Consider the following 25,086-nt stretch of genomic DNA (forward strand, 5'->3'; position numbering starts at 1 on the left):
ACAATGTGCAGCTGGGGGCAGAGACTGGAGTTACGCTGCCACAAGCCAACGAAGCCAGGAGCCATGAGAAGCTGCAAGAGGTAAAGAGAGCCTAGAGCCTTCAGAGGGAACACAGCCTTGCTGGCACCTTGATTTCGGGTTTCTTGATGCCTCAGAGCTCAGGGAATCCACAGAGGTTTGCACCCATCTCTTTTCAAATTCTTTTCTTATCACACTTGGGAGCCAAGCAAAAGTAATTAGAAATGAAGACAGCAGACGTTTGGCTTTTCCAGCCTGGTTTCCTGGGTTTTATCCAGCTTCTTCAAGATGTGATGAATCAGATCAATTTTGAGCAAATCTCAGTCTGCTCTGCATGAGAACAGTCTTCATTCACTCACACAACAATTGTTTACTGATATCCTACCAACCACCAAGCATATGCTCAAGGTAGGGCCCGGAAACTCCTCCTTCTCCTGTTCTTTCCCTGCTGCCCAGCCCTAAGATCTGACTGATGACCAAGGAGTGACCAGTGTACCTTATTATGTTATTGTGAATGACAGTAACATAGCATTCAAAGGCCTTCACACGTCATACGCTATATAGAGCGAGCACCAGCTTGCCAGCAGTCTTCTTCTTTATGAGAAAAGGGGAACATTAATAGCCATTAAGGCAACCCCATCACTCAAAGCTGTAAGCCCCTCAAAATACGTAAAGTGCCCACTTGTCCTACTTCATTTCACTTATCTGTATTTTCCAGGCAACAGAGTAGATCTGAGTAATAAGGGTCATTGACTCAACAATTCTGGACCTAGAAACAGGAAGAAAGGACAAAGGGATGGTTTTTGGAGCTTGGTTACATTGAGGAAACTTTTGCCGCAGCTACCTGAGGCCAAACTGTGTGGCAAACACCATCTCTGTCTATCAAGCACAGTACAGGACACAGGCTTGGTGCAGTGGGAAATGGGTCGGTCACTGGCAGGTCTGGGATCTGGGTTTGGTCTGGGTGTAGCAGCCCTGAGACTGTTAGGGGAAGCACACTGACTGAAACCATCCACCCTGGCCAGGCACCATAGTAACCATTTGCGTGACTTATTTTACAACAGGAAATCCTAGTAAGGAACATGGAACTAAGTCACCATCAACCAGAAGAGTTCAGGAAAGGTCAAAAGGAGACACCACGTGTCCAACCACCTCCTAGAATCCTTCTCGCTGGCATCCGTCTTGGCTGAGCAATGCATGTGCCACCAGGAAGGATTCTGAGTCAGATGATTGGTCAAAGAAAACCCGGAAACTAATCCCATCACCATAAAACCCGAGACTGCGAGCCACGTGGCAGAGCAGTTCTCCTGGGTTCCCTTACCCTGCTGCCCTCCACCCAGGCGCCCTTCCCAATAAAGTCTCTTGCTTTGTCAGCATATGTGTCTCCTCAGACAATTCATTTCCAAGTGTTAGACAAGAGCCCACTTTCGGGCCTTGGAAGGGGGTCGCCCTTCCTGCAACAACACTCTGGAGGCATCACTCAATACCTCTCTGGGCACAATTTTTTCATCCACGCGTGAAGAGTTATTTGAGGTTCCTAAGGTTATTTACAGCCTTGACACTCTGGGGGCTCTCCTGTCTAAATCTCTTGCTGGAGGAACATTCTAGCCTGCCTTAATAATGTGGGGGAATTTAAGGATGAGCAGAAGACAGCATGCCCTCCTATCTTATTATTGTATGTACGTGGGGTGCGGGGGAATTCCCCTGATCACAGTCTTGCCATGTGGAATTCAGTGAAGCTGGTAACTAAGCTTGGAAAAGTAAGGACTGCATTTTTGCCTTTGAGGAATTTATTATCTAGTGGCGAAATGGACAAGTAAACAGGCAATTACAGTACACCATGATAAATCTTACACTTCTTCCTACAGTAATATAAAAGAGGGTCCCTAGCCCAGGCTGGTGGAACAGCATAGGGGAAATCACTGAAGACTGCCTGGAAGAGGTGGTGCCTCTGCTCAGTTTAAAGGCTGACTAGAAGTTAGCCTTTCAGGTCAAGGGCTGGAGCATTCAGGCAGAGAAAACAACATACTCAGGGGCTGAGTGTGGGAAAGTGAGCGCAGAGGAACGAGTGTCCACCAGTCCTTTTTGTTCCTCTTCCTTGTAATCTCCAATCCTTTCACCTCTCTAATCCACAGCTTTATACTATCACACTACCCTTTTTTTTCTCTTTTCTTTTCATCTTTCTCTTCCATTCTCTTTAGACAAAGAGAAGAATGTAACCTAATGAGTTCATGAGCAAATGAGGAAGCGAGGAGAAATCTGGCGTGTTGAGGTGTAGAAAGGTGTGTACTGGGTCCCAGGAGGGGGCTCCTCCCCTTCTAGCCTCCAACAGGGCACTTCTTCCCCCGCATCCCTTCCCTGTGACTCATGACCACCTCATCCATCCTCTCATAAGACCCTGTTCTCTTGAGGAACCTGCCACCCCTCCATGATCCCTCCATCCCTCTCTGTCAGGGTCACCCACAGATTCCCAGTCACATCCCCTACTTCACTGATGACTGGCATGTAGCTCAACATCTTCCACTCCAGCCCATGTCCTGCCACTGAATGGGTGGAGTCGGCTCCAAGTACCTTGGCCTCTCAGCTCCTTGACGCCCCCACCACTCTCCAGTACATGCTCCACTTCAGTTCACCTGTTTCCATGATTGCGTCCTGGACCTTGTCATCTGCCAGGACTGCTCCTCTCTGAAGTCAGAAACTTTGTTCTCTCCCTCTGTGACCACATCTCGTTCTCTCTCTCTGCATCCCAGTTCAGTCGATCAATTACTCCAAGTATAGCAGGTCTCTGACCTCATCCATGCCATCAGTCCACCGATTCTAATTCCCCTTTAAAATCCACAGACTGTCTTCACTTTCCTTTCTAGATGAATCAGATTTCTAGCCCAGCATTCAGACACTTTTACAAATATCCTTATTTCCTTGCTTCGTTGTCCTTAAATCATCCTTGCCTTATCCCTTGCTTTCATCTTCCTTGGGCCATCAATCATCAAGTTCTATTGAATTTTAAATAATTTTTCAAATCACCCCTGTCTTTCCATCGCCACTGCCCATCAGCCTCCAGCATGACTGTCCCAGACAACTGGAAACCCTCCTCGTGGCTCTGCTTCCAACTTGCTTCTCTACCATCAGGTCTCCCGCTGGGCAGCCTCTGTGATTTTTATTTTAATGCAAATGAAATCAATTGAATTATTCTACTGCCTAAAACTTCTTGATGCCCTCAGGATGAGATGACTTCTTGTTGCCCTCAGGATGGAGTCCAGTCTTCTTCACAAAAGCCTCAGGGTTCCTAGTTTGGCTCCTGCCCCTGCCTCTGGCCTCACCTGGGACTGTTGTGTTAGTCACTTTGCTGCTGTTGCTGCTGCTCAGTTGCTTCAGTCGTGTCCAACTCTGTGCAACCCTATAGACGGCAGCCCACCAGGCTCCCCCGTCCCTGGGATTCTCCAGGCAAGAACACTGGATTGGGTTGCCAAGTCACATCCATTCTCTTTGCAACCCCATGGAGTGTAGCCTGGTCCATGGAATTCTCCAGGCAAGAATACTGTAGTGGGTAGACATTCCCTCCTCCAGGGGATCTACCGTGCCCAGCTCAAACTCCATTCTTCAGCCCTTAGTTTCTTTGAGTCCCTTGAATACTCCACACTCTAACCTGAGGTTAGCGACAGCGGAATATGGCAGAAAATGCCCTGGTGGGCAGAAGTGAATCCTAGTCCTGCTCTGCTCTGCTCTCTTGCCGTGTGACAGTGGGTCCTTCCCAGAATAATGCTCTATGAGTCAAATCCCAACTTGTCTAATTTCCTCATCTGCAATGACATCCTTCTTTCCTCCAGAAGACAGAAGATAAAACTAGGAGATGGGGAAGGATCCTGTAGACATTTAAATGCTTCCTACTAATTATGATAGAATAATGATAGTGAATGTTTACTAAAAGTTTGCCACATGTCAGGCATTAGGCCAAGTACTTTATGTGCATGATTCATTCACTTCCTATAAAACCTTATGAAGCAAGTGTCATGGTCATCCCTAGTCTATGAAAGAAAATGCTGATCTCAAAGGGATTATAGTAATTTGACTGAGGTTTCTGGCAGAACACAAGTCTGAGCCTGCATCAGTCTGGCTTCCAAGTTCATCTTCTGAATCACTTTGTTATATTGAATAGTTAGATGGGCAGGGAGTAGGTATCTCATTTTTTGGAAGTGATTTTAGGAGATAGATTTAAACTATTATTACTTAATAAATAAGGGTCTTAGGTAATGCTTCTCTGTACTTTTTAAACTAAGGCTCAGCCTAGTTCCCCAATCTCTAAATTCCAGCTTCAGAACAAACCACCTAAAGCCCCAAAGCTCACTCCCAAGGAGTGTTCCATCCTGTTTGTTTTCAGGCCGCCAGGCTGATCTGGACCAACACATCTGTATGTGTTTCCTTGACAGTTCACCCAATACCTTCTCCTCTGCGTACGTGTCTGATTGAAGCAGGCTCTAACTATTCAATAACCCCTACTTCCATGCCCACAACTGTGAAGATTTTCTAGCCAAACTATAAGGTGCTCACTGATGAAGGTACCCAGAGAGTGCTAACGATGAAAGAGGGATGAAGCATCTTGCTGAACCCCTCCACCTGTAGCGGATTCCCCAGATATAGCAGACATCCTTGCTGGGCTTCAAGTAAGTGTGGCCACAGGGAGGTAAACTGTCACTCACCCAACTCCCTCACTCACAAATTTAAGTGACTAACAAATGCTTAACATCATTTTTGTTTATCATAGCTTCAGGAGAAATTTGAGACAGACTCTCTGTTTCAAGGAGATCTCAGTCAGGTGGGGAAGACCAGAAATGCATCACTGAGAGATTAGCATTGAACATTAAGATGGCAATATAAGAAAGGAGCACAAGAATTGTCATCAGAGTAGAAGGATGTGTGTTCATCTTCCCCTGTGAGAACTCCAAAATTGCAACTCTGCTGCTAAATAACTATCCACAGGATATATGTTGGATCCCACCAAAAAAAGATACCCCACGTCCAAGGGCAAAGGAGAAGCTCCAACAAAATGGTAGGAGGGGCAAAATCGCATTTAGAATGAAACCCATACCCGCCAGAGACGCTCGGAGGGCTCACACAAAACCTTGTGCGCACCAGGATCCAGAGACCCCACAGAGACTGAGCCAGACCCGCCTTTAAGTGTTTGGGTGTCTCCTGCAGAGGCACAGGTCAGCAGCGGCCTGCCACGGGGACAGGGGTTCTGCCTGCAGCAGACCTGGGACACGCAGTGTGTGGCATAAGCCCTCTTGGAGGAGGTCGCCATCAGCCCCAACACAGAGCCACCAAGCACACGACCCACAAACTGCAGAACAATTATACCAAAGAAATCTCACACTGTTAAGAAAGTTCTAGGACCCACAACAGATTTCCCAACCTGGGGATCCGGCAAAGGGACTGAGAACCTCCTGGGAATTTGACTTTGGAGGCCAGTGGGATTTGATTACAGAACTGCCACAGGACTGGGGAAACAGACTTGGAGGACACAACAAAACCTTTTGCACACAAGGACCCAGGAGAAAGGCGCAGTGTCCTCACAAGGGACTGAGCCAGACTTGGCTGTGTGTGTCCAGGACTCTCTGACGGAGGAGGAGGTGTGGGTCAGGGGCACTGAACAGTGCGGGCATAAGTCCTTTTGAAGGAGGTTGCCTTTACCACAATTACCCCTGTCATAGCTTGGCCTTAGGCCAAACAACAGGGAGGGAACACATCAACAGAAAATTGGATTAAAGGTTTACTGAGCATGGCCCATCAGAACAAGTCCCAGATTCCCCCACAGTCAGCTCCTCCCATCAGGAAGCTCCACAAGCCTCTTATTCTCATCCATCAGAGGGCAGACAGAATGAAAACCACAATCACAGAAAACTAACCAAACTGATCACATGGACCACAGCCTTGTCTAACTCAGTGAAACTATGAGCCATGCCGTGTAGGGCCACCCAAGACTGACAGATCATGGTGGAGAGTTCTGACAAGACATGGTCCACTGGAAGGGGGAATGGCAAACCACTTCAGTGGTCTTGCCTTGAGAACCCATGAACAGTATGAAAAAGCAAAAAGATACACTGGAAGATGAACTCCCCAGGTTGGGAGGTAACCAACATGCTACTGGAGAAGAGTGGAGAAATAACTCCAGAAGGAATGAACAGACAGAGCCAAAGCGAAAATAACAGCCAGTTGGGGGTGTGACTGGTGATGGAAGTAAAGTACAATGCTGTAAAGAGCAATATTGCATAGGAACCTGGAATGTTAGGTCCATGAATCAAGGCAAATTGGAAGTGGTCAAACAGGAGATGGCAAGAGTGAACACTGACATTTTAGGAATCAGTGAACTAAAATGGACTGGAATGGGTAATTCACATGACCATTATATCTACTACTGCGGGCAAGAATCCCTTAGAAGAAATGAAGTAGCTCTCATAGTCAACAAGAGAGTCCGAAATGCAGTACTTGGATGCAGTCTCAAAAATGACAGGATGACCTGTTTGTTTCCAAGGCAAACCATTCAATATCACAGTAATCCATTCTATACCCCAACCACTAATGCTGAAGAAGCTGAAGATGAACGGTTTTATGATGACTTACAAGACCTTGTAGAACTAACACCAAAAAAAGATGTCCTTTTCATGATAGGGGACTGGAATGCAAAAGTAGGAAGTCAAGAGATAGCTGGAGTAACAGGCAAGCTTGGCCTTGAAGTACAAAATGAAGCAGGGCAAAGGCTAACAGAGTTTTGCCAAAAGAATGCACGGGTCACAGCAAACACCCTCTTCCAACAACACAAGAGACAATTCTACACATGGACATCACCAGATGGTCAATACCGAAATCAGACTGATTATATTCTTTGCAGCCAAAGATGGAGAAGCTGTATACAGTCAGCAAAAACAAGACTAGGAGCTGACTGCAGCTCAGATCATGAACTCCTTATTGCCAAATTCAGACTTAAATTACAGAAAGTAGGGAAAACTATAGACCATTCGAGTATATCCTAAATCAAATTCTTGATGATTATACAGTGGAAGTGACAAATAGATTCAAGGGATTAGATCTGATAGACAGAGTGCCTGAAGGACTATGGACAGAGGTTCATGGCATTGTATGGGAGGTTGTGATCAATACCATCCGCAAGTAAAAGCAATGCAAAAAGGCAAAATGGTTGTCTGAGGAAGCCTTGCAAAGAGCTGAGAAAAGAAGAGAAGCTAAAGGCAAAGGAGAAAAGGAAAGATATACTCATGTGAATGAAAATTTCCAAAGAATAGCAAGGAGAGATAAGAAAGGCTTCCTAAGTGATCAATGCAAAGAAATAGAGGAAAACAACAGAATGGGAAAGACTAGAGATCTCTTCAAGAAAATTAGAGATACCAAGGGAACATTTCATGCAAAGATGGGCTCGATAAAGGACAGAAATGGTATGGACCTAACAGAAGCAGAAGATATTAAGAAGAGGTGGCAAGAATACACAGAAGAACTATACAGAAAAAATCTTCATGACCCAGATAACCATAATGGTGTGATCACTCACCTAGAGCCAGACATCCTGGAATGTGAAGTCAAGTGAGCCTTAGAAAGCATCACTATGAACAAAGCTAGTGGAGGTGATGGAATTCCAGTTGAGCTGTTTCATATCTTAAAAGCTGATGCTGTGAAAGTGCTGCACTCAATATGCTAGCAAATTTGGAAAACTCAGCAGTGGCCACAGGACTGGAAAAGGTCGGTTTTCATTTCAATCCCAAAGAAAGGCAATGCCAAAGAATGCTCAAACTACTGCACAGTTGCACTCATCTCACACGCTAGTAAAGTAATGCTCAGAATTCTCCAAGCTAGGCTTCAACAGTACAGGAACCAAGAACTTTCAGTTATTCAATCTGGTTTTAGAAAAGGCAGAGGAACCAGAGATTAAATTGCCAACATCCATTGGATCATTAAAAAAAGCAAGAGAATTCCAGAAAAACATCTACTTGTACTTCACTGACTATGCTAAAGCCTTTGACTGTGTGGATCACAACAAACTGTGGAAATTCTTCAAGAGATGGGAACACCTGTCTCCTGAGAAATCTGTATGCAGGTCAAGAAGCAACAGTTAGAACCGGACATGGAACAATGACTGGTTCCAAATTGGGAAGGGAGTATTTCAAGGCTGTATATTGTTACCCTGCTTATTTAACTTACATGCAGAGCACATCATGTGAAATGCCAGGCTGGATGAAGCACAAGCTGGAATCAAGACTGCAGGGAGAAATATCAATAACCTCAGATATGCAGATGATACCACCCTTATGGCAGAAAGTGAAGACGAACTGAAGAGTCTCTTGATGAAAGTGAAAGAGGAGCATGAAAAAGCTGACTTAAAACTCAGCATTCAGAAAACTAAGATCATGGCATCCATTCCCATCACTTCATGGCAAATAGATGGGGCAACAATGGAAACAATGACAGACTTTATTTTCCTGGGTCAAAAATCACTACAGATGGTGACTGCAGCCATGAAATTAAAAGACACTTGGTCCTTGGAAGAAAAGCTATTAAAAGACACTTGGTCCTTGGAAGAAAAGCTATGCCAAACTTGGTCCTTGGAAGAAAAGCTCTACAAAAGTCGAGACACTACTTTGCCAACAAAGGTCCATCTAGTCAAAACTATGGTATTTCCAGTAGTCATGCATGAATGTGAGAGTTGGACCAGACAGAAAGCTGAGCACCAAAGAATGGATGCTTTTGAATTGGGGTGTTGGAGAGTCCCTTGGACTACAAGGAGATCAAACCAGTCAATCCTAAAGGAAATCAGTCCTGAATATTCATTGAAGGACTGATGCTGAAGCTGAAGCTCCAGTACTTTGGCCACCTAATGTGAAGAGTGGAGTCACTAGAAAAGACCCTGATGCTGGGAAAGATTGAAGGCACAAGGAGGAGAGGACAGAGGATGAGATGGTTGGATGGCATCACCGACTCAGTGGACATGAGTTTCAGCAAGCTCCAGGAGATGGTGAAAGACAGGAAAGCCTGGTGTGCTGCAGCCCATGGGTTGCAATGAGTCAGACACAACTGAGCGACTGAACTGAATTAAAAGCAGTAACTCCAATACCCCCTAGCTGTGCAAGTCTGAGCAAGTTTCACTTAACCTCTCTGAGCTTCAGTGTCCATATCTGCAAAATGGGGGTCATAATAGCTATCTCAGTGGTTTGCAAAGATCAATAAGGTTAATGACTGTGAAAGTGGTGCTGGAGAAGACTCTTGAGAATCTCTTGGACTGCAAGGAGATTAAACCAGTCAATTATAAAGGAAAGCAACCCTGAATATTCATTGGAAGGACTGTTGCTGAAGCTGAAGCTTCAATACTTTGGCCACCTGATACGAAGGGCCAACTGATTAGAAATGATCCTGATGCTGGGAAAGATTGAAGGCAAAAGGAGAAGAGGGTGGCAGAGGATGAGATGATTAGATAGCATCACCAGCTCAATGGACATGAATTTGAGCAAGCTTTGGGAGATAGTGAAGGACAGGAAAGCTTGGCATGCTGCAGTCCATGCAGCCACAAAGAGCTAGATATGACTTAGTGACTGAACAACAACAATATGAGAAAGTGAGTTACAAATGAGAGAGATTACTATTGTCTCATGGGTTTTAAAAATGAAAATGGAGTTCCAAATGCAGCTTATCATTACCGTTGCTCTTTAGGGAATAAGACAATTACTTAAAATGCTTAAAAATTCATGTAGACTGTAGAATCTCTCTGCCTTGAATGCTCTTCCTTCTGATATATACGTAGTTCACTTTCCTATGTCCTTTGTCATTTTTCACATGTCACTTTCTCGATGATGTCCATCCTGACCACCTATTTAATAATGCAAACCTTCCTTTCCTCCCACCCTTCAGCACTCCACATCACCTAACCCTAATTAATTTTGTCTTTTTCCAAGTACTTATTGCCTTCTAACACATTTATGAATTCACTCTTTATACTTATTGTTTATCATTTTTCTCCTCCCACCAAAATGTGGGCAGGGATCTTTGTTTCTTCATTGGTGTATTTGCAACCAAAATGAGTACCTAGTATAGAGTAGCTTCTCAATGATTTCTGCTCAATGAAAGAATGAAAAGTGAAATGTATGTTGAATGGCTGCCACATCAGAAGACATTCTTGCAAGATTGGGTACAGGAAGGCAGAATACAGAAATCAGCAACCTGGTCTTGGGAAGATGGTGGCTGAGAAGTTCATGACCACAATGTGTGAAGCATGAGTGGTTTAGAATCCTAAAATAACAAACCAGAGAGCACAACTTAAAACTCACAGAGGCAGTTTTAATCCAATAGGAGGAATCCATCTTTATACATGGAGAATGAAGAGACTCCATGTCATTGTATAAGAAAAGTTTGAATAATTTCCAAGTGTGAATAACTTTCAAGTTTGAATAATTTCCAATAGTTTCCTACTATGAATAATAAATTATTCCAAATCCTAGCAATTTAAAGGGTTTTCCTGGTGACTCAGAAGGTAAAGAATTCACCTGCAATGTGGGAGACCTAGGTTTGATCCCTGAGTTGGGTAGATCCCCTGAAGAAGGAAATGGCAACCCACTCCAGTATTCTTGCCTGGAGAACCCCATGGACAGAGGAGTCTGGCGGGCTACAGTTTATGAGGTCACAAAGAGTCAGACACAACTGAGCAAAGAGACTCCATGTCATTGTAGAAGAAAAGTCTGAATATTTCAGAGTGTGCATTAGTTTTCTACTAGGTATAGTAAATTACTCTAAATCCTAGCAATTTAAAACAACAAAAATTTATTATCTCATAGCTCCTGTGGGTCAGGAATTCAGGCAGCTCAGTCAGGTGGTTCTGGCTCAGGGTCTTTCAAAAGGTCGTGGTTAAGACCTTGGCAGTGGCCATGGTCACTTGAAGGCTTGTCTGGGGAGGGAAGATGGGCTTCCAAGATGGTTCATTCACATGGCTGTTGGCAGGAGGCTTCAGTCCCTTACCATGTAGACCCTTCCACAGAGCTGCTTGAACATCCTGATGACATGGCAGCCAACTTTCCCTAGAATGAGTGATCCAAAAGCAGAAGAAGGTGGAAATCATTATATGTTTTATGATCTATCCTCAGAAGTCACAATCTGTCATTGATGTATTATTCTATTGCTACACAGGTCTGCCCTACTTAATGTTAGAGAAGATTACAAAATAACATGAATACCAGAAAGCAGGGAGTATTGAGGGTCATCTTGGAGGCTGGTTACCACAGAATGAAACTCAGGAAGAATGCAGAATGTGTGGCAGCATCATGGGTCTATGGAAAGCGGTCATCATCTCTCGCCACCCCCTTTGGCTCACCAGAGATGACTGGCCAGAGGGCAGAGTTTGTGCCACGAGTCATCAACAGCAACTCCAGGCCTTCCGCTGTACACAGTGCTCAAGGCAATGTATGGAAACATGGATCCATTTTAGGGTGCCTGACTTCTTCCACCTGGGACCCTGGATGCTGGCTTCTGCTTGCCAACACATTTCTCCTGTTGATCCTGCCATTAATAAATGAAAGAGGAGAGGGAGCCCAGAGTGTAAGAAAGGAGCGACCACATGACCTAAGGAAGACGATCAGGGAACAGAATACCAGTGTGGCCTCAGAAATCTCCTACCATAAGCCTTTCTAATTGGCCAGAAGTATATGTGTCAATTAAGAAAGAGTCCTGCCCAAGGAAGGCTTCATGAGAAAAGAAAAAGCCCCACAGATGGATGTTTCTTTCATGATTGGAGACTCTTAAGGCTGCAGCTATCATGTTTCATCCTCTTCTCTCAGGCAGGTCCCATACTTCATCTAAAAAAAAATGGGTAGCATTTGCTCCTGCTGAGAGAGTCATTTCCTAGGCAGGTTGATAAGAAATCTAGGGGTCCCCAAAGCGAGAGGGGTCTGGAATTCTCAAGGAGGAAGAAAGGACAAACTTTTTTTCTTCTACATTCCTTAGAATTATATAACAATAATGTATCCTGCCTGAGGACAGTCTCTGGATTAAACCTTCTGGCTAATCCTGTTATCTTAAAATGTAAATTATGGGAGTAGGTCTGGTGAGGTCTTTACAACCTCCAGACATTCTTTGGATTCATTGGAGAGTATATAACTCCATTGCTAACACTAGCAAGTGGGTACTCTTTCTACCCCCTTCTGATGTCTATGTCAGAATCTTTCTCTATCTTCTTTATACTTTAATAAAACTTTATTACACAAAAGCTCTGAGTGATCAAGCCTCGTCTCTGACCTCGGATTGAATTCTTCTCCTCTGGAGGCCAAGAATCCTGCCGTCTTTGTGTGATTCAGCAACAACCTTTCACTGCCATTGCTGCTGCTGCTAAGTTGCGTCAGTCGTGTCCAACTCTGTGCGACCCCATAGACGGCAGCCCACCAGGCTCCCCCGTCCCTGGGATTCTCCAGGCAAGAACACTGGAGTGGGTTGCCATTTCCTTCTCCAATGCATCAAAGTGAAAAGTGAAGTCGCTCAGCTGTGTCCCACTCTTAGCGACCCCATGGACTGCAGCCCACCAGGCTCCTCTGTCCATGGGATTTTCCAGGCAAGAGTACTGGAGTGGGCTGCCATTGCCTTCTCCTTTCACTGCCATTAATGACTCCAAAAGATGGACAGTGTGCATTTCCACCAGCTTCGGAGATCTTAGAAAAAGAAAAATCTCCTTGTCCTTGGGCACCAATATATTCTCTTTGTTTTTCATGTTTAATAAAAAGTGGTCTGTGCCAGAGTGCCCCACACCATATGACAATGACAGTCAAGAAGACTTCAATCAGAGGAGGAGGAGGAGGCAGATGAAGGGCCTGAGAAGCCAGGAAGAAAACTGAGGCTGTGCCAAAGCATCACCACGAAGACCAACGCCTCCTCCTGGCTTGTGCGTGGTAAGATGGGAGCTCAGCGGAACCTAATTCAAAGGGATGACAAGCAACTTGAACCCCTCTCGCTCAAGATGACTAAGAGCTTTCGACAGGCAAGTGCCAAAGAATTGTGGTGCAGATAAATAGAATGGAAGAAAGAAATGTAAGCTTGAATTCTGTGAAAGTTCTAAAAACATGCTTAATTTCAGACATGTAAAATCAGAGGCTGAATTCGTGCAGAAGAAAAACAGCTGAAAATGTTCCTCCTGAAGTTTCTTAATAATAACTAACAGTCATTGGAGTTAACATTTATAGAGTGTTTCTTTTTGTCAGGGACTCCCAAATGTCTTACATCTAAATGCCTTAATCAATCACCACAACCCAATGAAGTCAGTATTAATATACCCACTTATAGATGAGAAACTCAAGATGATAGAGGCTAACCAACTTGTTTAAGGTAACATCAGTTCAGTTCAGTATTTAGAGTCAGGATTCGAATTCTGGCAGGCTTGCCCCAGAGCCCACAGCTGTAACCACCACACTATACTGTTTTTAAAGGCTTTAAGAAAGGAAACCAATGCTGGTGAGTATCATTCACAGAATTCATGGGGAGATTCAACACGGTGGTCTAGAAGTCTTCCAGCTCATTACGGAGTGAACACCATGATCTCATCACTTCAGTGGAGCCTTCTGTGCTGCTGAATTTCAATCCCTTGATTTTATTCCTGAAGAAATCAATGTGGTCAAGCATCCTGCTCAGGGCTCCTGGGCCTCTACTGCCTCTGTCCGACAGAAAAGCACTGACCACCAACCAAGCTCCCGTGAGTTACTCCTGCATCTGTGCAGAGTCCCAGGCCATGCTACTCCCCCACCCCACTCCCCTGCTGCCTCTGGAAAATCTAGGAGTTTAGTCTTGGAGATGTAACAAGTTTTCATCCCGTGATAATAAGAAAGCAACACCAAAGGCCTAAAGGTTGGAAGAAGTCTGGGTTTTACCGTTTGGACAGTTCAGTTCACCTTGGAGAGGTGTGACACAGGAGGTGATATTATCAGTGTTTTTCAGGAAAGCTTGTATCAGTCCATACACTCCTGCTCCTCCACTCCCAGGCCTCCTCCTGCTCCCACCTCCCCCACCTCTGCCCCCAGGACTTGCTGAGGTTCATTCCCAGTGCATTTCATCCAAAAAACTCCTAGATCCAGTTGCCAAACTACTTCCTAGATGGTCCTCGGCTTTCAGAATCCCAAGAAGTTATTTCATCCTTTCTTCCCCCTCTGCTATCTCCTCCTTTCCTGCCTTCATATGCAAAGGTCACAGTCACTTCAGTTTATCAAAGAAAATGCCTTCTTATCCATATTCTCTTCCCTCATTCTGTATGCCCCTTACATAGGTCAGAGAGAAGCACTGTTTTAGCATCAGATGGTCTGGCTTTGCTTATTAGCCATGACCTTGTGCAAGCTATCTACCTCTCTAAGTCCACACTTCTTCTGTAAAATGGGGATAATAATAGTGCCTGTTTCCTAGAGTTGTCATAAGAATGGGAGTTGAAATAAAAATGTCACGTGTGCAGCACAGGGTCCTGCACAGAGCAAATGCGTGACAAATGATGGCTGTTATGATGATTAGGTCAGTGACAGAGGGACTGGTGAGTGGGGTCACTTGTTCAGAGCAGCCCTTCTAAGGAAGCCTGTGAGTAAGCCACTTTCCCAGACCAAAGGTTCCCGGGGAATTGCTAGTGATGTTGCTGCCTGGGGTAATAGAAAGGAGAGGAGGCAATTATACAGCATGTAACAAAAATAATTTCATTTCTAATGCCTTTCCCCTGCTGGGCCACTTAGACTCTAAACAATAACAGCAACGTGGGGGTGCAAATGAGGCACGTTCTGAAGGAGCCCAGTGACAAATGCACGGGCCCCACGACTCACTTTGGCTCCCAGACGTCTGCGGGGGAATGTCCTTGGGGACTGTGGCTGCCATTCTGTGTGCTGAACCTCAGCGCCCTGGAAGCTGGGTCTGCCCGGGCTGACTGCGGGCTTATCGACAAGGCCCCTTGGGGCCGAGTCTATCTGACTTCACTTAACCATCCTCTGTCTGGGAACACGCTGATATCACTCAGAGGGCTCCAGGGAAAGCCAGGGGTCCTCCTTTCTTTCCCTCCCCCATCACTGGAGACAGTAAAGAATTTCCCCTGTCTGTTCCTAGAAAAAGTGCAAATCCTCGCAGGTGCCATCAGATTATGACAAATCGCCCATCTGTGCCACACTGATGCCTTACACATGCATATTGAACATCAACTGCTTCCAAGGGCCCTCAAGAGTTCACTTCTCCTCAGCTCCCACATCCATGACACTAGCTCCACACTCTCAGAGGCCCCCATGGCTTCCAGGGCTCTGAGTTTGGGACCCTGCGTGGACACAGCCTTTTCCATCCCTGGGATGGGGGAGTCCCCAGGCCCGAGGGCATCATCTCTGGCTCCTTCCTGTTCTCTGAAGCCAGCAGGGGCCTCTGCTCCTTTAGAGACACAGTCCCGGGTCTCCTAGGGAAAGAGGAGGCTGCACCCTCCCAGGGGGCTTCACACTTGCCAAGGGTGTTGATTTACCTCATTCATCAGATTGAAAGGGAGAAGAAGAGGGGAAATGTACAAGACCGGAAGGGCAAATTTCTCTCCTTTCTCTGGACCCAAACACGAACAAACCAAGTAGCTGAATCGTGGAGTTTTTCTCCTCCACCCACATGTACTGACACTATAATCAAGCTATTTTCCAAGCCTATGCATTTAGATAATATGATTCTATTGTTTAAAAAAATAACAACAAGAAAGAAATCTTCCATTACATTGGTGATGGGGACAGGTTAGAGGCAGCGGTATATTAACATCAGATTCCAACACTGCTGCAATAATTAAATAGACTGGAGATAATATCAGTCTACCACCCAGAACTGGTAAATAAGCAACTTGCTTAGTGGCTCTATTTAGTAACCTGGAGAGCTCATACAGAATCCCAAAGCAAATGCTGGAGTCTTCCCAGGGCCGTAAGAGGCCCTACTGGGGGGTGAAAGGAAGGAATATGACACTGGGGGTCATCTAAGTGAGAGGCCGCACACAGGGGAGGATGCCTACTGGGAAGTCGAGCCCTTCCTGCTGCCTGTGGTTTCCAAGTACTTCCTAAATGCAGGATGCTCTCCTGCTAGCAGAGCTCCTGATAAGACAGAGAAGCTTTGATTGCCAAGCTCAATCCTGGTACACTGGAACTGCAAAGTTTACACCACTCTTTTTTTTTTTTAAAGAAATTTATTTATAGGCTATATGTTTAAAGTTGATCTCCTACTTTATTTTATTTTTTTAAACTTTTAATTTTGTATTGGGGTGTAGCTGATTAACAATGTTGCAATAGCTTCAGTTTCAGGTGGACAGCTGAAGGGACTCAGCCACATATATACATGCATCCATTCTCCCCCCAGTTCCCCTCCCATCCAGGCTGCCACATAACATTGAGCAGAGTTCCCTGCGCTATACATTAGCTCTTTGTTGGTTATCTATTTTAAATACGGCAGTGTGTACATGTCCATCCCAAATTCCATAACTATCCCTTCCTCCCAGCAACCGTAAGTTCTTTCTATAAGTCTGCACCACTCAATTTTTGGAGAACTTTCCTAACAGAAGACAGAAACCATATTTCCAGACTAAAGAAAAAGCTGTCGTGTTTGGAGTCAGGAACATCCAGAATGACTTCTGAGGAAGTCCAAATAATCTAAGGAATTTAAAGTCCTGGTAGAGGCGGGACTGCGCCGGGCACTGCCCCGGGAAACTCGGGCCGCTTCGCGGGCGCTGCCAGTCTCCGGTGGCGGCGTCCGGCGCGCGGGCGGCCTGCTGGGAGGTTTAAAAAAAAAAAAAAAAAAAAGTCCTGGTAACTATGTCTGAGGGGAAATGGAACCGACTGGGCAGTCATTCTGTTCTTTTCAAGCCCTCATATCTTAGGCTGCTGTGACGTGTGATACACGACCTGATTCTGGGAGATGCTGGAGATATGGCTTGGGGTCCCAGCATTGTAAATCAACTTTGATTCTCCTCTCCCCTCCTCAGCCTTCACTGTTGGAGATTTCTGGATATTACACCACATGGGAGGGAGAAATAAAGGGTGGCAGGTGAGAACGTGTGAGTCACTGGAAGGGGAAGGATTGGCTCAAGAAAGTCTCATCACCCTCTGCCCCCCACCCCCACCACACACATCACCTGTGCTATCTTCATAGCTTCTTCCTCAACACCGAAACACAATTTCCACATGCAGGGAAGATGGAGACAGCTCCCTCCAGACCGAGTCCACAAGCCTTTCCCCTGATACATGTTTATACAGAGAACAGGGGCCTTAGACCAATCTAGCTTCAGCAGGTCAGCCCAAGGTACGTGTGAGGCCAAATTCTTATGAGATCCTGAGCTCCCTTTGTTTCCACTGGTAGGAGGGAAAAAACAGGCTTTCTTTCAAGTTCAGACTCTCCTACATCACTGCACATTCTAGACAGAAATAATTCAACCTTGCAGGTGAAGAAAAAAAACTGACTAGCCCACAAGCCTTATCACTGGCCTTATTCGCCCCTACAAGCTTCCCAGCTTTTATAGAGCACAAGAACCAAATCGATGCAGTCAATATGTCACTGCCAATAGGGCACATGTGGCTACCAGCCTTGGGGAACATGGTGTGCTACTAAGCTGAACTAATCACTCCTTGGCATTTAAGGAGCAGTTGGGTTAGCAGATCATGGCATAAGCATACTGAAAGACGATGATTCCCCTAGAAGGGGAGGGGAGGGAAAACACACTGGGTTGGCCCCCAGAGGAGACTCAGTATTTACACAGGTCAATGTAAAACCATATTGGTGATTCCTAGAGAGACCAAAAATCTGTTTTAGAAAAAAAGGGAGGCCCAGGCAGATCCTGTGGGAGGAGACTGGGCTGCATCCTCTATCACAGCAAAGGGACTGAACCAGGAGGTTGGTTCATCCACAGTCCCACATCCGAAGAATTTAACACGTGTAACTGCAGAAGGCAAGGGTGTTGACTCAAGACCTTAATCATGTTCTCTCTCGTTAAGGAAGTAATAACTTGTATGAGAGATGATTTCTTAACCCAGTGTACATATGAATCACCCAGAAATATTGTTAAAATATACATTCCTGGGCCTCTGCTTGAGACTCTCATTCGGCAGTTCTTCAGATAAGAAACAAAATCGTGCATTTTAAACTAGCTTCTCTGGTGATTCAGATACAGAGTTTATTAAAACAAAACTCAACCCTTAGAGAAATGCTATCCCAGACCTCTGTAATAATTCAGAATCTCCCATGTTTCAGGCACCTTCCTCCCCCCCCTCACCCCAGGATGTATAGGTAAGATGGAAGGAACTCAGAATGTTCTTCAAGAGACCAAGGCTGGAACCATGGTGGCCCTCACTTGGCTCTCAGTCTAACCCTGTCAAATGTCTTCCCCACCAGATGTCTAATTTCAGAGCTGGCATCAGCAGCCCCCTCCCAGTCAAATATATCAGGAATCCTGAATACTAAGCAGACAAGTCAAAGGCAGGGGACTGGGACACAATGAATCAGCTCACTAACTCTCTTGCAATTGGTCACATGCACCACAAGCTTCTCTTTCTGTCCACCCTCATTAAATAGCAGCAACAGGGAGAAAAATGAAACAAAAAAATGATTTCTTTTTCAAGTGGTCCTTATGCCACAGGATGAATCAGGGGTAAGCAGAGTATTTGCATCCAATGGGGTAAGAATCACTGTTCATGCCGTCCTGGGGAGGAGAAAGAATTAGCCTGAAAGGTTTGTAGCCTGGTCAAAATCCAGAAATAGTTGGATCTGAAGAAGGAACTAGAGAGGGATCCACAAAGTGTCTTGCACCTCACCAGCCTCAGGATCCCCCAGGACAAAAAGTATGGGGTGCTGGGGGGCGAACAGTATGACTCATTCACTCAGATAGCTTCCCTGTGGCTGAGAGAAAGGACCTGTCCCTACGGAGCCGCGGTGCTGTGACTTGTGTCCATGACGAAGCCTGCTGTGTAGACGCACAGGCACCCTCTTACCTCTGCTCTTCAAGAGGAACGGCTCATAGGCTAAGGGCGGCAGCCAGGGATGGACACGCGCTCTGTCTGGCGCTTACAGCTGCCTCTTGTTTCTGTACACCACCCTACCGGGGCTTTTGGTCCATTCCAAAGTAGAAGAGTCACTCTTTGCCTCTGCGCCTATCGTCACCCCCATTCCCAGGTTGAGATGGGTCTGAAACCCCAACCTCCTTCCTCAACTGAATCGCAAACGGAGAGACGGCCAAGAACGTAAATTCAGAACCAAGGACAGCGGCATATTAGCCATGAGAGCAATTAGTTAGAACCAGCCTCTCCCTCACCCCTGGCTTCGGTCCTTAGAAAATGAAGTCTCCAGGTCGCACAAATGCAGAGTTGCCAAGAACAACCCTTTTCCCTCCAGGGCGATCGGAACTCTGGCCGCGCGCACGGGGGGCCCCCAGCTTTGGTGCCGGGCGAAAAGTGACCTCCCGAGATGGTCCGGGAGCCGGCCGCCCTGCGAAGCCGCGGGCCGCGGGGCTCGCTCTCGGCGCTCCGCCGGAGGCTGCACGGCACTGCCCGCCCGTGTCCGGAGCGAGGATTCGCACCCGGGCGGCGCGAAGGATGCCCAGAGTGTGGGAGAGGGGACAGCCGCCGACGTTCCCTTCGCCCCCGGGGAAGCGGCCGGACGGAGAGTTCGGGAAGATCAGGGCAGGTCGGTCCCCGGGCAGACGAGCGCCAGAGTGGCAGGACAAACTTCTGATCCCAGCCGCTCCGTCCTTCGAGCTCCCTCCTCCTCTCCCACTGACCCTGCCTGGGCCCGGGCCGCCTGTCCTGCACCCTATTGGCGCTTACCTTCAAGCCATAGGGCGCCCGGGGGCAGAGACGGCGCCGGCTGCACGAGGCTTCCGGCTCCCGCCGCATCCACGCGCGGCCGCCCCTCCGGCAGCTGTCCGGGGCCGCCGCTCTCCTCGGCGGGTCCCTGGCTCCCGGCCCCGCCGCGCCGTTCAGAGCCCCGGCGGGCAGCCGCTTGGCCGGCTTCGGCCCGCGGGGAGCAGTGGCCGGGCCGCGGCGGGGCGGGGTGGGGCGGGGCCGGCCGGGCGCTGGGCGGGCGAGCGGCGCAGAGACCTGGCGCGGAGGCGGCGCGGTGCACGGGGAAGGCGGCCGGCTCCGGCACTGAAAAGCTGGACAGCTCCGCGGCGCTCCAGCGCGGAGAGCGCGGGGAGCGCGGGTGGGCGGGGCGGGGCCGCCTGGACCACGGGGCGCCTCGAGCCCCGCCCCTGGGACAGGCCACGCCCCCGGGACAGGGCACGCCCCCGGGACAGGCCCCGCCCCTCCCGCCCCTCCCCCTGAGCGTTGGTAAGCCAGCCTCTAGTGCCCGCAACACCCGAGGCACTAGCAGGCGGGGATTGCCGCCATCCTTGACTTTTGAGGCAGATGGAGCCCAGGCAGGAACTGAGCCGTCCCACCATACCCCCAAAGTAACAATCTGTAAATGACCGGCGGCAGGGACAGGTGTTGTCGCCTGTCTCTTCCCTCCTTTGAGGAGTCAGAGGACGAGGGTTGGGGGAGGCACCTCCCATCCAGGGAATCGAAGGAGAGATCCAGGACCTCTTCAAAGCTGTGGACAGAGCTGTGCTAAGCTTCGTTGCTTAACTCATTTTCAGGGGAAAGCCTGCTTGGAGCTGACTTGAGAAAGTTCAAGAGGACGCCCAGAGATTCCAGCTCACCTTTCATTCCAGAAGCAGTAAGGGGTTGGAGTGAGAGGAAGGGAGATGGTGGCGAGGGCTGCCCTGCTGCTGGTCCTCGGCCGCTGGTCTTTGCCTGCAGAGGAACCGCCTTCCCCCCACCTTTCCCCCTTCCCTTTACTTTAAGGAACTGGCCCTTGAACATCACAGGTCAAAAATGAGATATTTTTCAACAGTAAATAATACACTACTACATGGACAGAGGAGCCTGATGGGCTACAGTCCATGGGGTCACAAGAGTCAGTCATGACTTAGAGACTAAACCACCTACATTATCTGGGTTTGGGTCAAACCACTCATATAGAAGGTGGGTAAGGAGGATGGACTGTATATTAAATGCTGATTTTTGAGGGTTAGCACCCCTAGCCCCAACTGTGTTCAAGGGTTAGCTGTAGTTACTGACTGTCCTTCCTTTGCCAGGCTCTGTGTCCGATTCAAGGGTCACAAAGAGGAATGAAACCAGGCTCCTGCTGTCACCTCCTGCCAGTTTAAGCCAACATGCCTGCAGCTTAAACCGGTGCTATGGAACAGACAAAAAGGGAAGCCTGACAGGAGCTAGGCATTGAAGCAAATACCAGTTCCCTGGGGAAAGGCGGTGTTCCAGGCAGAGGGGAACAACAAGGACAGAGTTAGACCTATATATCAGGGAGTCAGTCCATTGTGGCTGGAATCAAGCCGCTCCAGGACTTTGAGGCTCTAGGCCCTAAAGGTTAAATTTGACTCAGCATTTCCTTCAATGACACAGACAATTATCAAAAGTTAGAGCTGGAAAAACAAATTAGCATTCATCTAAATCCCACTCTTACCACTCTGCAAGAAAGAACAGAGGTACAGAGAAATGGAATCCCTTCCAGATGCCATGGAGATCCAGCTCTGGATCAGTCCCCCATCTCTGGGGGCTCAGACCAGCACATCTACCATCTCTGGAGGCAAACTGGAGGAACGGAAGGAGATGTCAGTGGGCGTGACATGTCTCTTCCCCTACTCTATGCCTTTGGCACTCTACGTGGATCTGGACCATTCCTGTCTCCCTGCAGGCTTGATGGCGAGATATTATAACAATCAGGAATCCTAACGTTTTGCCATATTTGCTTTTAAAGCAATAAAACATTGCAGACATAGTTGAAATCTCAGGGTTCTGCCTTGCATAGCCTCACATCACTCTTCCCAAGGTTTAAAATCCACTTAAGGAAGCAATTGGTGCCTCCCAGCTCAGCACCTGTACATCGACTGAGGGACACAGTCACTCAGTGGACAGGCCACTCCTCTCCTGACCAGTCAGAAGACCTGGACTGATGTCCTGCTTCTGTCACCTACCAGTTGTGTGACCTTGGATAAATAGTTTAATCTCTCTAAGCCTCAGATCCCCCATCTATAAATTGGGGCTAAAAATACCTTTCTCTCTGGACTACACTGGGGATAATAGATGAGGAAGTATTAGATAAACGGTAGCATGGGCAGCCCCTGGCTGCTTCGAGGTGAGGAGGGGAGCCAGGCTTGCTCAGGAAACAGGAGATGACTTCCGTGGGGTGCGCCAACCTGAAGATACGTTAGCGGTAGCTCTGTGCTGCCTTTTCCACCCTGGTCTTGCATGGCTGAGTGGATTTCATGCTGGCTCTGAGTGAGACGGATGGATCTTTTAGTTTTCAATTAGCAAACGCCTCGCTCTTTAAACAAGCGGCACAGCAAACAGATGCCCTCAATGATTGATGACAGGGAACATCTGTGGCCAAGCAGGAGGCTGTACCGGAGACTCAGGCTTCCTGGACTGGCAGGGCCCTCTGGAGGTCATGGGGTCCCTCCCCTCCCTTCCAGGCAGAACTGTCCCCAGTCCAAGTAGGCTGGGCGGGGGCAGGGTGGCCCTTTTCCTTATAGCTTTCCTGGTAAGGGGGCCACAGGAGCCTCCTTGAGTTTCCGTATGTTCCAGAACCTCAGAGTCAGGAAGTAGTTCCTGGTGTGCTACCTATACCTTTATTTCTACTCTTTATCCTTGAAAATGGTAAAGCAATGTCTAGCAATGAGTATTAGGGGCAGAGGGTGGGTTGAGGCAGGTAGAAATTTTGCTGGCCCATGGTAACGAGGAAGCAAAGGATGGATCCAACAGACGGGAAGGAAAACCTAGAACTCCCTCTGTGCTCCAGGAATGGCTTCTGAGCCAGGGGAGGAGGGATGGCTGGGGCTTGGAAGGGAGAGTCCCTTGCTGGTCTCTGTCAAGCCCTGCACCCACAGAGAGAGACATACACAGGCTGTCACAGGACCCCTTCTGGAAATCATTCCACAAGAGACGAGGGCTGTATGCTCACTGGAGGGGTTGGAAGCAGAGCTGGACCAGGGAAGCTGCATTGCTGGAGTCACACAAGTTCGTGGCCACATTCCATGCTCTCGGGGAAGTTCTGAATGTCTCCCAGCCCCTGCTTCGCTTCCTCGTTTGTGAAGCTGGGATGCTGATCCTATCGCAGCGTTATCATGGAAATTAAGTGGGAATGACTACCAGCATATCGGTGCTCAATCAATACGTTTTGCCTGTTTTCTGTTCTCCCTGAAAACTTCAACCAGAGAAACGCTGACGGAAATGCACACAACTCTTTGTGGTGTCCAACCTACTTTTCAGATTTCTTAACCTACCTCACAGATGAAAAGGGAATCGTTACTTTCAAGCTCTGGGAATGCTTCTTTTCTGGCCCTCTTCCCTTTTGTCATTTTGCACTTATCCCAGTTGCAGATGACTCTGAGAACGCTAAGGTGGCAATCTTTCTGCATCAGAGGAGGTGTGGGGCACCAAGAAAATGCACTTGTCCTTTTTAGAATTCATTATTTTTATCAAAGTGCAGAAAACCTTAGAGAGATAGAGAGTTCTTGGTTACCAATGTTGCTGAGAGATCCATGGCCCCATGTCAGAATAGTCTAGTGAAGGGACTGAAGGGCGGGGCGGGGGGTGGGAGGGCTAGGGTGGAGAAGGAGAGGGGTGGGTGGGAAGGAGAGGATTTTATAAAAGGCGAGGTTCAGGGCACACTCCTTGGCCAAGACAGGAGAGCAGAGAGAGTTACCTGAGAGTTTTGACATCTGTGTGTGCAGTTCACATTTAGAGACTCATTTCCTCACAGGGATTTTCCACATCAGTGTGAAATGGACATTTATAGATGCTCTTTGCATCCTCCTGTTGTGGAACAGTAAAGAATACAGGTGTGACCCACTTTAAGAACATCTATTATACAACACTTCAGAGTTACAAAACAGATAAATTAAAATGCAATTATTCATGTGAAAAATTTACTTAATGCTTGATGGGCAGAGGTCATAAAAATACATGCCTTATTTTTACACCCGTGTTCATAGTAGCATTATTCACAGCAGCCAGAAGGTAGAAGCAACCCAAGTGTCTATGGTGATGAACAGATGAACAGATAAATGAAACAAAGTATGTACATACAATGGGGGTATTAATCCAGTCTTAAGAGGCAGGAAATCCTGTCGCATCCTCCAAGATGGATGAAACTTAGGACTTTAAGATAAGTGAAATAAGCCAGTCACAGAGGACAAATAGCTATGATCCCACTTAGGTGAGGTACCTAGAGAAGGAGGAGCTTCGAGTCGCAGTTGCCAGGGGCTGGAGGGAGTGGTGAATAGGGTGTTAGTGTTTAAAAGGTAGAGTTTCTGCTTCAGAAGATGAAGCCATTCTAGAGATGGATGGTGGTGACAATAAGAATGTACTTGATGTCAGGAAACTGTACCCTTAAAAATCATCGACGGTAAATTATATGTTATCTATATTTTACTGTATATAGTATGTATACTATAAATCTTGTGTTTCAGTAGCCACTGAGGTCACCATATATGTGAAAACAAAATAAAACATCTTGGAAGTTACCAGATATTAAATAGGTAGAAAAGTGACTGAATTTAGAAAGTGGTCAATTTATATCTAACTTGGGAAGTTGTATTTAGGGAAGTTCACTCAGTACTGCCTCAGATTTCCTCAGCCCTTTCTGTGATTCATCTACCTTCCAGGAGCTCTATGATGTCAAAAATATTACGATTTGGGGTGAGCACTGGAAAGGTTAAGGGGCTTCCCCTGCTAGAACATAGGAACGGACAAGAGTGATAGTTTTCAGACAGTCTGTACATTTAAACACTCAGCTTTGTTTGTTTAATTTCTATCAAATACAGTTGATTCACAATGTTGTGTTAGTTTCAGATGAACACCAAAGTGATTCAATTATATGTGTGTGTGTACATATATATATATATGTGTGTGTATTCTTTTTTTACATTCTCTCCCATTATAGGTTATTTCAAGATGTTGAGTATAATCCATTGTGCTATACAGTAGGTCGTTGTTGGTTATCTATTTTATATATAGCAGT

The 25,086-nt window shown here is 47.0% G+C and overlaps 1 protein-coding gene across 2 annotated transcripts in view; it reads right to left on the bottom strand.

The window, feature by feature from the left end:
• Positions 1-20,037, bottom strand: part of DRD2 (dopamine receptor D2) — a 70,853-nt gene extending 50,816 nt beyond the window's left edge. For both annotated transcript variants that reach the window (XM_019974519.2, XM_070803448.1), the window contains exon 1: positions 19,830-20,037. The gene's annotated coding sequence lies outside the window, so the exon portion shown is untranslated. The remainder of the gene's footprint in view (positions 1-19,829) is intronic.
• Between the last annotated feature and the right edge of the window lie 5,049 nt (positions 20,038-25,086).

The sequence above is a fragment of the Bos indicus genome, chromosome 15 (genome assembly GCF_029378745.1).
Source record: "Bos indicus isolate NIAB-ARS_2022 breed Sahiwal x Tharparkar chromosome 15, NIAB-ARS_B.indTharparkar_mat_pri_1.0, whole genome shotgun sequence".
Taxonomy (NCBI): domain Eukaryota; kingdom Metazoa; phylum Chordata; class Mammalia; order Artiodactyla; family Bovidae; genus Bos; species Bos indicus.